At 39.6% G+C, this 15,356-nt stretch overlaps 1 long non-coding RNA gene and 1 pseudogene across 4 annotated transcripts in view; both read left to right on the forward strand.

The window, feature by feature from the left end:
- The window catches only part of LOC306645013, a 53,873-nt gene that overhangs the window by 14,819 nt on the left and 23,698 nt on the right, over positions 1-15,356 (forward strand). For all 3 annotated transcript variants that reach the window (XR_013759498.1, XR_013759499.1, XR_013759500.1), the window contains exons 7-9: positions 554-798; positions 4,299-4,451; positions 7,652-7,761. This is a non-coding gene — a long non-coding RNA (uncharacterized lncRNA). The remainder of the gene's footprint in view (positions 1-553; positions 799-4,298; positions 4,452-7,651; positions 7,762-15,356) is intronic.
- LOC306645012 (protein SDA1 homolog) lies at positions 7,776-15,330 on the forward strand (annotated as a pseudogene). Its single transcript has 2 exons — positions 7,776-11,528; positions 11,622-15,330. The product of its transcript is annotated as a protein SDA1 homolog (transcript).

The following is a 15,356-nucleotide window of genomic DNA, read 5'->3' on the forward strand; positions in this document are numbered from 1 at the left end:
CCTATTTATCAAATTCTCCACAACCCACCGGCCTGTCTAGATCCCTTTTTCATTAATGTTTCATACTTTGTGCTCTAGATTTGAAGTTCCAAGTTTCTTTTGAATCTTGCAAAAAAAAAAAAAAAAAAAAACTCAGTTTAGGAATTTTCTAAAATTCATTTTTTTGTCATAGGAGCTATACTTCATTGGAAGATATTTTTCTGATTCCTAGACTGAGTCCCTTTTATCTTTTTATCATCTATAAATGTTTCCATTTGCACAGTCTTATAAAAGGAGGCATAGGATAGTTTTTGATTGTCTTGCATGGAAAGTTAAGATGGAGTCTTGCAGAGTTTGTATGATGTCCAAATGAAGGAACATATAACATTAATTTTATTTTAGACTTCCTTTGCCACTTTAGAGCATCAAACTATCTAGATATAGGATGGAAGGAGCCAGGTCCAAAAGTGGGTGTGGCTGGGAACTTCATTCATATATAATAGAACTTCAAATTGCTTGTTTACTATGTAATTAGAAGTAGCTTGGCCCATGTCTTTATTCTTTGCTTGGCAAGATTGGGCCTGTTGGAGATCAGTGTTCTGAAACAACCTAATCCCAGTACATGAGAACTGAAGTTGCCATGAGACCAAAGAAAAGAGGCAGACAGATCCAAGATTGAGGACTTAATTGACAGAAGTGTGTTTGTGGACATCAGAAGACCCGGTGGACCCCTGCAATTTGGGTCAGAAGGAGAGGCATATATATTGGTCAGAACAAAAGTGACTTCGTTCTAGCCAGAAAGTACCTGGTGTATCTTAGGTAATATCAAAGAGTCACACACATTTCTGATGACACTCTAATGGATTTTTCTATTTATAGTCTGCTGTGAAAATATGTGGGGAAAGCTAACTGGTGTTACTCAGGGGTAATCATAGTGATTAAGACTCATGTTAGCTGAAGTCACGTCAGGCTGAATCTATACAACCAGCCAGAGCAATGCCCCAGATATTTGCCAAGCATTTTTATTTGTCAAAGGCATGATGACAGTAAGTGACACTGGAAGAACCTGTTTGGTACAACCTCCAGTGTTGGGTAAATTGTCCCAGAGTGGTTTGGGGGTAGGTGTAGACATGCCCCCAGTCCATCTCTTGCTCCCCTCTTGCCTCCAATTCTAGCTCCAAAAAAAATGAGTGGGTCGTGCTGGGTTGCAGGCCTTTTCTGAGTTGTTCCTGCTTGTAACCTAGTTACAGCAGGTAGGAATGGCCATTTTTTTCCAAAACAGCCCCTTCGTGTCTTGCAGAAATCCCCCTAAGTCTCTGTGAAGTGACTCTTCCTTTTCCTAAGATTGCTAGCATAAATTCAGTGTTCTCTCTACTTTTCTATTCTGTGGTTGTTGCAACAGAGTCAATCTGGGTATTTGAAGTAGAGATTAGATAAGAATGCTGATGTCAACCTGTGCCCAGATTTCTTTTTTTCTACACCTCAGTGGAGGATACAGAAACTTTCCACCTCCCTCATAGTTTCCCTTCACACTTAGAATAAAATGCCAGTTTCTTGCTGTAGTCTAAAAATCTTCCTTCTCCATTTCATCTCTGATCACTCTTCCTTTCTTGTTGCACTACAGCCACATGATAATGCTCGTTCAACAGACAGAGCTTGTGTCCACCTCAGGACCTCAAGCCACTTGCTGTGCCTCTGCCTGGGATCCTCACTCCAGATTTTCACACAACCTACTTACTCATATCTCTCACCATCCCTTCAGAAAAGCCTCCACCATTTCTTAGCAGAAACAGCCCCCACACCTTCCACACCCTTAAACAGTTTTGCTTTTTCTTACTGTGCTCATCACCATCTGAATCCATACCATTTTCCATCTGTACCTATTTTTAAAACTTGGGATTTTTTGGTAGAATATTAGCTCTATGAGATCTGGGACCCTCATCTGTCTTATTCCTTGCTTTATTCTTAGAACAGTGCCAGGAGCTCAATAAATTTCTGTTGAGTGAATGAACAAAAAAATGATTATCAATTTACATTTTTAAGAATTAAAATTGAATTCTGGCTCCAATTCCAGCATCAGGGATTCTATGGAATCTGGGAAAAGGAAAAAATTTCCAATGCTCAGTATGAAGTTTGGGGTTTAGGGTACTGCTTCTACTTTAAGAAGATGATGCCTGAGACTAACCCTGGTGCAGAGATCACAGTCCTGGCACCTTGAATTATAAAGACTGGCCCTGCACACACCTTTCCACAACCCTAGGACTACATGTGACATTGAGTATACTAAAACTTCCTTTCGAATATGTTTGAAACCGGAATGCATCTTATGATTAGTGTACTATCAATATATTTCATTTGCACACTCCCCACCCCACCAAAAAAAAAAAGGTCTGTTGAGAAAAGCTAGGAATAGGAATACTGTGGGTCTTTGATAACTGAGGGCAGCTTCAATTCAAAGACATAGTATATTTTCAAAATTCCTCATTAATATAATCTTAGATTCATAAAATAGAATAGTTAGGGGCATTAAAGATCAGATGATTCAATGGATTTTACAAGCTTTTCCCACTGTTTTATTTTCCTTTTTTCTAAGCCTGGCCTTTTTGGAAGGAAATCTTTAGAGAAACTATGAACAAACCAACAGATAATAGCACAGTGGAATGACAGGTAACCCAGAGCACTCACCTCTCCTGTCTGCTGACCTGAACTTTTAGAAGAGCTGCCAAAGAATAATTTAACTTAATGAAAATATGCAAGTCAGTTCTTTCATCTTTAGTTGGTGCAAAAACCACCATATAAAAGTCTTATTAAATAACAACTTTGTGAGATATAATTGGCATAATAAACTGCATATGCATGTGAAGTATAAAACTTGGTACGTTTTGACACATGTATACACTTATGAAACCATCATGGACATATTAATTATCTTTAAACATTTCCTAACATACCCTTATAAACCCTTTCTCCCTGCCTTGCCCCACCCCATCCTCATCTCCAGGCAACACTGATTGGCATCCTGTCTTTGTAGTAGTTTGTTCAGTTTCTATAATGTTATATAAATAACATCATACTATACATATTCTTTAAAAAAATCTGTCTTCTCTCATTGAGCATAATTATTTTGAGGTTTATCCATATTGTTGCACATGGCAGCAATTCATTCCTTTTCATTGCCAAGTAGTCTCCCATTGTATGACTAGTCCTCAATCTGTTTGTCCATTTGCTGCTGATAGACACTAGAATGGTGTCCAGATTGAAGCTATTACAAATAAAGCTCTATGACTATTCACACACAAGTCTTCATGTGGACATATATTTTCAGTTTTGGGGGGGCATATAACTAGGAGTTGGATGGTTGGATCTGATCAAATGATAGAAGTGTAGTTCACTTTTTCAAGAAACAGCCTATTGTCTTGCAAAGTGGCTACACTACTTTATGTTCCTACCAGTGGTGTACAATTCCACACTGGGTACAAATGAAGTTGATCCACAGCCTCATCAACACTCAGCATAGTTTTTAAAAATGTGAACTATTCTGTGGGTGTATGGTTCTCTCTCACTGTGGTTCATTTGTATTTCCCTAGTGACTAATGCTATAGAGCATCTTTTCATGTCCTTACTTGCCATCTTCTGTGGTGAAGTGTCTGTAACCACAACTTCTGTTTTCAGTTGTCTCAGTCTCTTCCCCTTGTAATGATTCTGTAGCAATGAGAATGTTTTGAGGAATTGTATGCTCTGTCCTAAAATGTTGTTGACAAAGCTACTTAATAAACAGCAATAGTGGTTGGAAATAAAAATCTATATTAATCTAACAGGGAACTACCTAAATAAGCTGATGTTTCTGGCATAGAGACTTATTCAGACTTGCAGAAGTGACAGTGAATGGAAGAAATAACAATGTATAACTAAGTGACATTGGGAGAGGCCAGTAGAGACCCGGAAAGATTTTGAGTAATTTTGTTCCATTCTAAGTGTCTCTTCCTGTACTGTTTATTTCACATCCAACTCTTCACAAGGAATTTACTCACCACCAAAGTATTTTTTTCATAATTATGGATAAATTCTGTGCTGTTTTATAGCAAATATGTTAATGAGATGGGTAGCTCAGCAGTGGACTCTAACTATAGGCTACTCCTTGTGGCAAATTTGCCAGGAATTTTTAGTAGTAAGGTTCATGATGAGAAATCCATGCGTGGGAAGAAGAAAGTTCATATGGATGCCTGTGTCAGTGTATAGCAAATTTTGTGTTAGAAAAAAGGACCTTATTTATATAAACATGCAGTTATAAGCCTAGAGTTTATTTCTCTAGCCAGCAGGTATGGAGGAGTGAGGACACCATCCTCGACTGTGGTGTCAGGAGAGAGTTTTGTCATGGAGTGGAACGGGCATGACCCCTGGAAAAGGACAGCTGGGTTTGGTCAAAGAGGAATAGCATTCGAGGAGAAGATGAAGATGGGCAAGGCACTCAGGTAAGAGGGAAGGGGAGTCGGAGAACTCCTAGCCAGCTCTTCTCCCATTTCCACCTCAGCCCCTGGTGGAGGAGGCATTTCCACCAGTCCCAGAGCTGCCTTCCTTCCTTCCTTCGGTCTACCAGAGAGAGGAGGAGTTAGTTAATCAAGCAAATGGGACAGGGAGCACCCAATCTCTGCTTATGTGCTATGTGTGTATGTTGCCTCTGGTCTGTTCCGGACTCTTCCGTTACCCAGGACAGAAATGATAGAAGTAGATCCCTGCACTGGGAGAAATTTTGGTGTTTACTTATCAGTTTTTAAAAAGATTTTTATTTTCCACTTGGTTATTGTTGTTATGTGCATATTCCTCAATTTGGAATCCCTGAAGAGATGTGAGTAGTAGAATTTCAGTTCTTAAACAAAAAGCTCAGTGGTAGAGCACTTACCTAGTGTGAGTCCCTGGGTTGAATCCTAAATATAGCAAAAAACAAAAACAAGAACTAGAAAAATCCAAACCCTGACACTCTCATAATTAATCCTAAATAAGATTTTTTTTAATCCAAAAAGGGCTTTGAAAAAGTGTCTAAAATTGCATCTAAGTCAGAAGGATGGCAATTAGGGTCAAGGTGACTGAAATTCATTGAATATGTAGAAAATGGAATAGGCTACCTTTGTTGCAGCATCTGTGGGTGATCATTTAACATTTTCTCCCACCATTGGGCTAGGTTGATATCCTTATAGAAATAGAAATCAGAACCAAATGATAGAGCTTACTCATGAAAACATCTTTCAGTTTCTGGGTATAAGTAGCATTCATTTGAGGATCAGGTACCAAAACAATGAAATGATTAGAAAGAGGACCATTGTTTTTACCCTTTCCTACAACCCAGTAAATGACCTATCCCAAATAGATCCCAAATGATCTATCCCAAATAGATATTACCAGTATTCACCAAAATCTGCTTTACTCCATTTCATACATACAGAAGACCTCTCTGCATTTTTGGTCCTCTTGCCCTTAAGCAGAACTATGGTGTTTAGTTCTGACCATTTGAATTCTGAAGCAAAGAGTTGGTGAGTAACCATTACACTATCTCTTTTAGCCCTGCTTGGTTGACCAAGGAGGTTTCCTGCTTCTGATGAGATAGCTGTAGAGAGGAATCTCCCTCAGACTAAATTGCTGAGTTATTACATGGAAAACAGTTACCCTGCAGAGTTTTCTTTATTAGATTTTGTGGAAGCAAGAAATAAACTTTGGCATCTGACCTTGCTGTACCATAGTCTATCCTAGCCTGGAAAATTGGCAGTTGGGGAAGCATTGAGAAAGAGTCCCCAGTGCACAGAAACTAGTGTTCTCAAAAGAGCTTCCTTAAGCAGGGGTGAGAGAGGGGCCCTTTAGAGTAACTTGGCAGGCAGTATGGAGCCAGAGCAAGAAAGGAAAGATAAAATAGATGCTTGTTTAACAGTTGTAGTTAGTAAGCTTCTTTAAGAGTGCAGATTCCCAGAAATATCTAACTGGGACTTTGGGGGTTCACATGCTGCATGACAACAAGGTAAATCATCTTTGAACAAGTAAAGTTGTTTGAGAGTCAACTGTTTTTTAAAGTACATGTTTGTGCCCCACCTCCCACACACACAGTTTGCAGGACTGTAGAGGAAATTTGGGGTAACTTAAAAAGTTTCAATGCTTTGGGGTAACTTACAGACAGCACATGGTGACACTGACATCCCGTGATTTACCTCACTGTCCTAACTCTCCCACTTGGCACCAGGGTTCTGAAAGGAAGAAAGCATGTCTTATTCACTCACCTTTGTGTCTCCATCACTCAGCACAGCACCTGTCATCCCATAGACACTCAATAAACACAATTGATGTATGAGATTGGACACTGGCTGCATTTCATGGAACAAAAATTAATTTCTCCTAAAGGAGACCGGAGGTGCAATTCTGAATTTTAATGTATGTCTGCCTTAGCTTGAGGATTAATGTTTTAAGTGTGACAATGAGGAATTAGTTTAACTGAAATAGTTCTTTTCTTCCTGCTGTGTCATCTAGGAAAATGAATGATAATGTGATTCTAATCTCCTCAGAGCCTTTTCTGTTTCAAATATGGGAGTTGTTTCTGCAGATTAGGGCATTTCAGCCAACGGTTAGGCTATATTAAAGAAGAAGAAAGCTTGAGTCAATTGAATGCATGCCGCTAACAGGATTTAGGCATTCATTAAGATGGAGATAAACTGCTAAATTTAAACTTACTTATGATTAACTTGTTTGATATATTTCCTTTCAGAATAAAACACAAACTATATAACTTTTAACATGACATGGGCACATGCAATTTTTAAAAAAGTTTTAAAATGTAGATGCTGCTGTGGTTTGGATCTTAAATGCTCCCTAAAGGTCCAAGTGCTGAATGCTTGGTTGCTAGGCTGTGGCACTATTGGGAGATGGTAGAACTGTTAGTGGTGAGGTCTAATGGAAGAAAGTTAGGCCACTGAGGGTATGCCCTTGAAGGAGGTACTAGGCCCTGAGCCCTTTCCATTTTCTTTTTCACTTTTCAGCCATCATGAGGTGACCATCCTCCTTTATCATGTACTCCCACCATGATGTACTTACCGTGCCACCACTGGCCCAAAGCAACATGGTTGAATCACCATAGATTGAAACCATGAGCCAAAGTAAACCTTTCTACCTTTTAAGTTGATTATCTCATGCACCTCATCCCAATGACAGAAAGCTGACATGATTTTTCCTTTTCTTGCTCAAGATGGCCATGCTCCACATGTACATTCCAGAAGATGCTGGAATCCTCCTCCTTGATGGTGAACCCCCTGGGAAGGGAGGTAGATAGAAACCAAGCTTTTGCAGAACCCAGCTAACTATGAATTTTGGATGGAGGAGTTTGGTTGAGGACAAAAGGAATTGCATAGACATGTTGCTAGAATGAAATCTACACAGACTGGATGGTGTGAAAACTGGCATATCAGCAATCTCTTGCCTGCTTGGGTAAAACTAGAAAAGGTAATCCTACTTCTGCAAGTAATGTGCCTAAAAGGAAATGCTTTGGAAAACCCTGATTCTGTGTATTTCTTTTCAGGGAAATTAAAGTACTGACTGAAGTTCACACACAAAACACAAAACCAAACACACATGATGGGGAATTTGATACAGCTGTTTGCTTCAATATTGATAACTGATTTTGTTGTCTCTTAAATAGAAACATGTAGACTGCATTCTTTTTGTTGGTGTTTGAAAAGAAAAGTGGGGAGAATACTACAATGCAACTGGAGAACACCAATGTGGAAGGATCAATCTAATCTACCTTAGGTACAGTCCTTATTTAGGAGAATTTATTTAATTGGCAACCTGATTTGGGTGGAGAGGCATTTTAATTGAATTGATTACCGTGGGATTTTCACATGTACTATGATGCACTGTGAATTACAGCAACACATGATGTAAAATTGGATAATTTTAAGCCATATGAATCATTTGTATATATGTTTTTTATCCCAACGATAATGGAATTTACTGAGAAATGCTATTAATTGGAGTCATTTTTTTTTGGTTGGATATTATTGGAAAACCTTTTGGGCTATGTCAATAATGATTCGAAATTTCATAGTACTAAAGGGGAATAAAGTACAAATATTACAGATGCGTGGCGATGTGCTGTGGCTTGCATGTCACTCCAGTTACTAAACTGCAGCTTTGTTCTGAATCATCACTCTCTAGTGGATGGGAATCTATGGTTTAGAATAACAGATTTTCTTGGCCTTTTTCCTGGCAATGTACAGAAAAATATGAAAGAATGCACTTATCCCCTCAAAAGCACTTATATTAACAATTGGAGGATAAAAACAGATAAAAATCAAGAAGCAAATGATGAATTTATCAAAAAGAACCAAGGAACAGATGGCCTAAGTATGTGAGGAACAGGGTAGCTTTTAAGGTGTCAGAAAGATGGAAGAGGACAAAGATGTCTTGTGAAGCAGTCTCTGCATCTGTCATCTGTGCTTGGTGTCTCACACTCTCTTATGTAATATGTCTCCCATGTACACCCCACTGTCACAGAATCTTTATAGGACCAGCCTATGGAGAATTCAAAGGATCTAAACTATGGATATCAATGCTCTGGAAAAACGATTCAGTAACTTGCTAGGACCTGGCTTCCCATTGCATTTAGAATAAATTCAGACACCTCCACCACCAGGCCTGCTGTGATCTGGCCCTGCAAGTCTGACTTCATGTCTTCCCACCCATTCTAGTACTTCAAGTTCTAGCTACACTGCCTTTCTTTCCCTTCCTTCTACCTTCTACACGGGTTCTTATTGCCAGGCCCTTGGACTATCAGGAATGTTTCCCCTTAGCTAAACCTTTCCATATAGTTCAGGTCTGAGCTAAATTTGAATGTCTTTTAGGAGACTTTGTATCCTATCTAAAGAGGCCTACCCCTTCCCTACTCCCACCACACTGCTCAGATCCTTCACAGCTCTTAACTTTACCTGAAATTCTCTTATTTGTTATTTTGATTTTTCTGCTCCACCTCCCCCTCTAGAGCAAAAGCTCCACAGGGTCAGGGGTCTTTGGTTTCATTCATAGCTCTATCCCCAGCACCTAGAACAGTACCTGACATAGTAAGCAATGAATGAATGAATGAATGAGGCAGAGGACAGGGACCCACAGTAAAACAGTCTGGAAAAAAAAAAAAAAAAAAAAAAAGAATACTGAGCAAAGAGAAATAGGGTGAGAAAGGAAAACTAGAAAGAAGAACAAAGAGTAAGGTCCAGGTAGTGAGAACTGGTTCCTGTGTACCTTTTTGGGAGTTTTTTTTAACATGCATTCAAGGCAGAAGGAATGTGATGTGTTATAGTACCACATATGGCTACTTTTCACCTTGTTATTATGGTTTTGTTTTCAATGCGTGTGTTGGGGGTAGGTCCTTGTCTGTGTGTTTCTCTCAGGAAAGCCTGGGTTTCCTTCTGTGGGTATTCCTGCATCTTCCTGGTATTGCCAGAGGAAATCTTCTAGACATGTAGGGACTTTAGGCCAAGAGGCAGGAAAGAATGAAGGAATGACCACAATGTTGCACTAAGTTGGTATCAGCGAGACGTGAGGTGGTCTGAGTGGCCCCAAATTTGTTTTTATCAAGAGAAAGAATCAAGCCCTGGCACTGCTGTGGCCTGTGACCATGGTTGCTTGTACATTCAGCAGTCTGTATTTTTAAATGGCTGCCTGAGGACCTGACCACTGTGTGTAGGTGGGTGGGTGGGGGGTACATGCTATTTGCCACATCAGAAAAATTCATCCATAGAAAAGGGAATGACAGAAGTCTTTTCAGAAAGCTTCAGAGGATGGCCTGCTTTTATTTTGACATTATTTCCTATCTATGCAATACACTCAGTCAAAATAAGAAATTTCTTGGGCCTGAGTATATTTATATTCTGAAAGGCAGGTGAGATCATTATAGGCCTCCACCCTCCTGATAACTTATGTTCCTTGGTGTGGAAAGGGTACTCAGCTTTCCTCTAGCCTCTTGCTTGGGACTAAATGAACTTCAACTTCAGTATAAAGCTTTCAGATGCCTGAATCAAAAATTAGATTCTAGGAATAAGGGACAAAATGGAGGAGGATCTAGAAGTGGGTGGGGAAATGTCTAAGAACGGTTTGCTAAGATCAACAGGAGTAAACATCTTGGGGTGTAGGTGAAGAAAATAGACAAGGAAGGGTGACCTGAGTCACCCAGAGTGGAAGAGTTAGACAGGGAACGTTTGCATGCAATGGACAATTGAATCAGAGCAAAAATGTAGATCAGCATTGATTCTCTGTCTTGGACCTGTCTGGCTTAGAGTGCCTCTCCTGATATTGGTCAAAACCTCTCAGGAAGAGACCCAATTGCTAATGTAACAAACTCTAATGAGTATGTCACAGATGATTCAGTTTTTAAATCCATGGGTGAACCAATTACTGGGGGAGGAGGAATGAAGAAGTGGAGTCTGAACATTGTAAGAAGCCATGTAGTAACTCTAATCATTTTGAACATTGCTGGGGTAAATGACAGCTCACTATAACAACAGTACACATGCATCGAGACTAACTTAACAATGGATTTCTACCAATATAGTGAACAGACATTATTTAGGTTATTATCAGATTTTATATCAGACTCTGACCACAATAGTGTGGTTAAGAAAAAGTACATGTGCAGGAGTCCAGGCCGTAGCTGGGACTGCCCGGCTGCCAGGGGCTATGTGAACCTTCTTATAACTGCTGCCTAGGAAGCCAGTCTATAGCCAACATGTCCAGCAGAGACAACAAGCAGCTATCCAACAACCTGCCGCAGTTACAGAGTCTGATCAAGCAGGACTTACTGGACTACATCGATGAGAAGTTTAGCAGTATAATCATTATAAATCCAATGTGGATATTTTCAAGGTACAACCAAATAAACCCAGCAGAGCTGGAGCTGATGATGTTTATGGCACAGATTGGTTGCTGCTACCCAGAACATCTAAGTGACTTTCCTCAAGAACTGAAAGATCTTCTCTCCTACCATCATACTGTCTTGGATCCAGATCTTCAAATGACATTTTGCAAAGTTTTGAACTTGCTGAGAAATAAGAATCTCATCAATCCATCGAATTTACTGGAATCTTTCTTTGAACTTTTATGTTGCCATGATAAGCTTCTGTGAAAGACTTTACACACACATATTGTAACTGATATCAAGAATATAAATGCAAAACATGAGAACAATAAAGTGAATATACTTTTGCAGAATTTTATGAGTACCAAGTTTACAGACAGCAATGCAACTAAAGCCAAGATATCTTTCGACATGATGAAAGAACTCTACAGAAGGAACATCTGGAATGATGCCAAAACTGTTAAAATTATCACAATAAGGTCACCAAGATACTCGTTGCTGCTTTGACATTCTTCCTTGAGAAAGATGAAAGTGAGAAACAGGACAGTGACTCAGAATCTGAGGGTGAATGTCCCACAGCAAGAGACCTGCTAGTGCACTATGCCGCAGGAAAGAAGAGCTCCAAGAACAAGAAAAGGTTGGAAAAAGCAATGAAAATACTCAAGAAATGAAGAAGAAGAAGGAGGAGGAGAAGAAGGAGGAGAAGAAGGAGGAGGAGGAGGAAGAGGAGGAGGAGGAGGAGGAGGAGGAGGAGGAGGAGGAAGAAAAGGAGAAAAAAACCAGAGATGTTTAACTTTTTAGCTATTCACTTGATTCATGATTCCCAAGAGTTTGCAGGAAAATACTAAAGCAGCTAGAGATCTCTAAGGAAAGGCTTGAAGTGAAGATGATCCTCATGAATCCCATCTCCAGACTGGTAGGAATTCATGAGCTTTTTCTCTTCAACTCTTATCCCTGTGTGCAAAGGTTTCAGCAGCCTCACCAGAGAGAAGTGAAAAAAAAAAAAAAAAAAAAAAAAAAAAAAAAAGATCCTTCTGTTTGCTGCCCAAGCAAACAGAAGGAGTACCCCCAGAGAGCATTCAGTCATTGCTCATGACTGTGGCCAAGAATTGTATTACTGACAAGAACTCTGGGGAAGTTATGACAGTAGGAATCAATGCTATAAAGGAGATAACAGCTCGATGTTCTCTAGCTATAACTGAAGAACTCCTCCCAGACCTGGACATAAGACACAAAAGATAAGAATGTAATGATGTCTGCTAGAACTCTGTGTCAGCTCTTCCAAACACGGAACCCTCGGATGTTGCAGAAGAAATTCCGGCGTAAACCTACAGAAGCCTCTGTTGAAGTGAGAGTTCAAGAATCTGGTGAATTGGATGCTGAAGATTACATTCCAGGAGCAGAGGTTCTAGAAATTGAGAAAGAAGAGAAAACTGAAAATGGTGAAGCTGGATGGGAAAGTACCAATCTCAGTGAGGAGGATGCTGATGGTGAATGGGTTGATGTGCACCACTCTGTTGAAGAACAACAACAAGAAATTTCCAAAAAGCCGAACACCATGCTCATCGAGGAGAGGAAAGCCAAAGCTGCAGTTGAATTGATGATGCCCTTGGGAAAGTCCCAAAACCAAAATACAAAGGGCTGGGGAGATAGCTCAGTAGGTAGAGTGCTTGCCTCACAAGCACAAAGCCCTGGGTTCAACCTCCAGCACCACAAAAACAAAAAAGAAAATACATTGATGACACACAGTGATGAGGAGCCTAGGGGTGAATTACTTTCTCTTTGGAACATTGGATGCCTTCATAAAAAGCCAAAGTCTGACAAGGAGACAAGACTAGCAACTGCTACGGCTAAAAAGACAGACTGAAAGGAATTTGTGAGGAAAAAAACCAAAATGAATCCATTTTCTAGTTCCACAAATAAAGAGAAGAAAAAGCAGAACTTCATGGTGATGCAATGTAGCCAGAATGTCCAGTCAAAAAACAAGTGTTCCTTCCCAGAAAAGCAGCTAGTGCTACGAGATGCACTTTTGAAAAAGAGGCCAAGGATGAAGTAACTTCCAAGCAAGTTTTCCATTTCAAGGAGAATGACAAGCTTGTGTCATTACTATGAAAAGTAGTGAATCATGAATGTGTGCTTAGATTAAAAAGTCCAGAAGTACTATATCACAACAACCACAGTAAACTTGGTGGCAGTTTGGTGTTTTTAATTTGGTGATGGGTAATGGTGGGCATGTTTAAAATGTAAATATTAGTGATATTATAAAATCATTTTCATTTAAACATTCATGCAAAGAAAAGTAATTGAGTGTCTAATAACTATCATTCTAAATTTAAAATTGAATGAGCCACAGCCCCTTCATTCAAGGCATTCACAGATATTGGGGGGAAGGGAGGCAGGTGTTTATATGTGTGTTTACAGTGCAGTGTATACAGTTCTCGTGCAGAACTGTATTTCTGTAGGGTCACTGAGGCCTTATGGACTAACTCTACAAGGATGGGAGTTATATATTCTCTTAAAACAGGACAATGTTATAAGAGTAAGAGGTTCTTACTTGTAAATAGGCTTATTTGCTGAAAACAGGTCTCTGATGTATAGACGTTGGATAGGCAATTTAGCTCTTTTAGTCTATCTAAAAGAAATACATTTTGTAATGCTATGTAAAGGATTTTTTCTCAGACCTCATTTTTTAAAATTGCCTTAAGTATAAATTGTAACTGGAAATGTCTTTGGTTCATCATTGGATCTGTCGGCTCTTCATGTTGGTTTCCTCTGCCTCCTTGGATACTATCATATTTTCAACTCATTGTTTGCCATGTCCTAAATAAAGAGTTTCTAATATTAAAAAAAAAAAAAAAAGGATGAAAGAGTTAAAAAGCACATGGGCTGGAAGTCAGAAGACCTGTTTCCTTACTGGCTCTGCTGTTGTTCATCTGTATGAACCTTTTAAACATCTCCGGATCTCAATTTGTTCATCTGTAGAGCACGGGTTGTCAATCCCTACATTTTCCCTCAGTGTTCTTAAGCAGATATGAAGACAGAGCTTACTAAGAAAATTTAAAAACAAGTGGAAGATGTGGCATTGGATCAAACTGGGCAACTGCTTGAGCTCTCTCATATAATCCTCCATTGTTTTTTTCAAAAATATTTTGTTGCAGATGAACACAATACCCTTATTTATTTTTATGTGGTGCTGAGGATTGAACCTAGTGCTTCACATGTGCTAGGCAAGCATTCTACCACTGAGCTACAACTCCAGCCCTAATCCTCCATTCTTAAAAGGAACTTGCTGGCTACTAGTTTATGAAGTATTTTCAAAGGACATGTATTTCTAACTTTTGAGAAAAGTGATTTTCAAATGTTAGTCTGGGAAGAGGTTCAACAGGAATTTCAGTTCATTTCCAATTTGAATGAACAGTTCTTACTGTGGCTTAGTCAGAGGTGGGACTGCTTGAAAGCTGAGTTGTATAATCTTCAGAAACCACAGTGAAGTCAGCCTCTCTTCTAACAGTGTTTGGTCTGGACCAGATGCTCTGCAGGTCCCAGCCCCATGTCCCATGTCACACTTTAAACATCATCACTAGCATCTTTATCCAAAACTCACTTGCATTTTATGTGCTTACGTAAAACTACCAAATTTTTTATGCTCTGGTATCCTCCAAAAGCTTGTGTGTGAGACAATGCAAGAATTTTCAGAGGTGAAATGGTTAGATTATGAGAGGTGTGACCTCATCCGTGGATTAATCCACGCAGTTGAGCATTAACTGTAAGCAGGAAGGGTGTGGCTGGAGGAGGGTAGGTTACAGGGGAGGGAGGGGGCATGCCTTTAGGGTAAATATTCTGTCCCTCGTGAGCCAAGCTCACTTTCTGCTTTTTGTTGCCATGTGTTGAGCTGCTTTCTTCCACCATGTCCTTCCACCTCTTGGGCCCAGAGCTATGGACTCAGCACTGTCTATGGACTGAGACTTCTGAAACCATGAGCCCAAATAAACCTTTCCTCCTCTACCTTTTTTTTTTTTTTTTTTTTTAAACTTGTCATGTCACTTGGTCACAGCTATACAAAGCTGACTAAAACAGCTTATTACAACAGTGAAAAAGCCTGCCACATGTCCTTTATGGGCTAAGCATTTGCTGGTGTTTCATATCCATTTTGCTATTTAATCCTCAAGTGTACTTTAAAAGGTAGGTCCTACTGTCCTCATTTTACGTGTGAGGGAGACCTAGAGGGGTCAGATGACTTGCCCAAGGGCATGGAAGAGATATGGTCCATGCCTTCTCTTCCACAACATCACACACCAGAAGAAAAGGAAATGTGGTTGAACTGTTAGGTCCAAAAGTTAGGGAAGAAGATTGCTACTAGTATAGAGTTCACCCATTCTGGATCCTTCTGAAATGTCCAATTGCCAAAGAGTCAGAATATGACCAAAAAAAATTAATATTAAGTTACAATTGAACAGAAGTAATTGGATTTTGACGATTCAGAGAGCTCTTCCAG

This window comes from Sciurus vulgaris (genome assembly GCF_902686455.1).
Source record: "Sciurus vulgaris genome assembly, chromosome: 15".
In the NCBI taxonomy this organism is placed as follows: Eukaryota; Metazoa; Chordata; class Mammalia; order Rodentia; family Sciuridae; genus Sciurus; species Sciurus vulgaris.